Here is a 2,500-nt window from a genome sequence, read left to right on the forward strand (position 1 = left end):
AGTATTAACATAAAGTACACAGAGTTATACTGATGATACAGTGGGGGAGTATGCCTCAGGTAGACAAGTCCCTCTTGAGATGTCAGCCATAGAAGAAGAAAAGACTGAAGAAGGGCCATCCCCAGCAAACTCCTCAATTTATAGTGAATGTGATGTTTATGGTATAGAAAAATACTAATTGGTCAGCCTGCGGTCAGCTTGGAGTCAACTACCCTGGGTTTCCAATTCTCCCAGCCTCTGCACCCAGTCATCTCAAGACTGCTGAAGATCTTGATCATCACATACAAGTATTACCTTAAAACTACAACAAAATATCTTATCACTTTGTTCCAGTTAAATAAGAGTGTTGTAGTCCTTACAGAGTTGCAGCTTTCCTGCACAGAAAAATGCTGACTCTCAAATTCTGTCCCAGCAAACCAGGACAGTATTACGTCTTCTCCCAGAGAGGAGAGGCTTTGGGCAAAAGGAAGAAGAGGTACAGCAAAGCAAAAGCATGTCAGGGCCATGCCAGGTTGCTCAGAGCAATGTTGCGGATGGCACAAGACAGGCGTTCAGCAAACCAAGGTAGCTCTGGCAGCTGCAAATATGTTTTGTGTCATTTGGTACCACATGTATTTCAAACCAGGTCAGTGTGGTGTCAGTGCACTGTCCCTAGTTGTGTTGTCCTCGTGACAAAGAAGTGGCTCTTCATATAGCCCACATTTTCCAATGCAGAATTACAGATTTTTAAAAGTACTTGCCCTGGGTGGATGTATGTTTTGGTATCTTACCAAAGACTGCACTCTTTTTCCTTGCTTTGCATTTCAGAATTCAAGTTTTCTTTTCAAAATATAATACTCTGCGCTTTTTTTTAATAAAATTTCACCTCACTGGTTTGAGGTTCTTTCTGCTATTTAGCAATGTCAACCCTTTGTTCAAATCCTTGCCTTGAAAGTGTGGTACTGCCCAACTGGGTGTTCTTTGCAGAAGTTTAACGTCAAAGGTCAATTCCACCATTCAAGTCACTAATTAAAGTAATAAATCCTAGCAGACAGATCAGATCTCTTAATTTGATATAACTTCCCACTGACAGGAAAATATCCACTGCTACAGTTTGGGAATTACTTTTAAATCACACACTCATCTCATGTTAATACCATCTGAGACCTATTTGCCTTTTTGAGAGTGGTGTTCAAGGCAACGTCAAGAGCCCTACTGAAGTCAAGATATGTTTCATCTCTTCCTTTCAGCACCTACTAAGCCAGTTATCTTGGCAAAGAAATAGATTACTTTGACATTATTTGTTCTGGACAAATGCTCATTGCCTGTTTCTCATCACTTTATTGTTATTTAGTTGCTTGCACACTGATTGCCAAGCAGCTTGTTTCATTATCTTTCCAGATAACAAATGGAGATTGGCTGATTTATAACTCCTCAGTCACCCCCCTTTGATAAGGATGGGTAGCCCATTTTCCCTTTTCCCTTCCACCTGGATCTTGGTCTTGAATGGCTGCGTGTGTTTTGGAAAGAAGAACTAGTCCCTGTAAAAGACAAGGTGCTGATTCAGACAGACCATGGGTCTGGGTCAGCAGAAGTGCTCTGGTATTCTTGTATGTGCTGCAGTACTCTGGTGTCAGGGGACACCGGGGGCCAGCTGCTCCTTCAGGGACAGGGAGTCGAGTACCATAACATGGCCAGTGGAGCAGCGACCTCACTGACCAGCGCCCCATCCCACAGGAACTGAGCAAGAGCAGGGCAGGCCAGGAGATGGAAGCTGGAGTCAACAGGGAGTTCAGATCGCCAGACAAGTCCACGGCAATGGGATAGTTCTGAGGTCAAGCCAGAAACATAGATCTGTGAGTCAGGTCCAGTGGTGGCAATCAGGAATGGATGTGATCAGCAGGCAAGTCCATAGCAGTGAGACAGGTCTGAGGTCTGGCTAGCAAGTTGCTCGGCAGGTCTCGGTCGATGTGATACAGGCATGGCTGTCATGCTGTAGCTCAGGCAGGGCCAAGCACTGGAGCCTCCGTGTAAATACAGCTCCCTTGGGAAGGGACTTGCCCCCCTGCAGCCCTGTCTCCAAACATCACTTGATGGAAGGGGGGCAGCCCTCAGCTGCACTATCTCTAGGTTTGTAGCGAGCCTGGGGTGCCAGACTTGCAGGAAAGGGGATGATGCTCAAGGTCTTTGCTTCTGTCTGTGTGGGGGGCACATATTTCCTAATGTGGCTCATTTTTCCAGTATAAGCAAAGCCCAGGGTTGTGAGTGTCTCATGGGAAGGGGGAACTGTCCTGAAGGCTCAGAGGAATGTTGTTTTGGGTTGGTTTGGCTTTTGTTTTGTTTTGTCTTATTGGTTGGGTTTTTTTTGCTATAGCGCAAAAGTAGAAAATCTCACTGCTGGGAAAAAAACACAGTAATCACGTTTCTCCTGGTAACCAGTGCTGCAAAACCATCAAGGATAAAGGAAAGATCTTAATGACAAAGGAATTCCCCAAATCATAACATCTTGGAAAGGGAAAGA

The sequence above is a fragment of the Mesitornis unicolor genome, unplaced genomic scaffold (genome assembly GCF_000695765.1).
Source record: "Mesitornis unicolor isolate BGI_N332 unplaced genomic scaffold, ASM69576v1 scaffold44617, whole genome shotgun sequence".
NCBI classification, from domain to species: Eukaryota; Metazoa; Chordata; class Aves; order Mesitornithiformes; family Mesitornithidae; genus Mesitornis; species Mesitornis unicolor.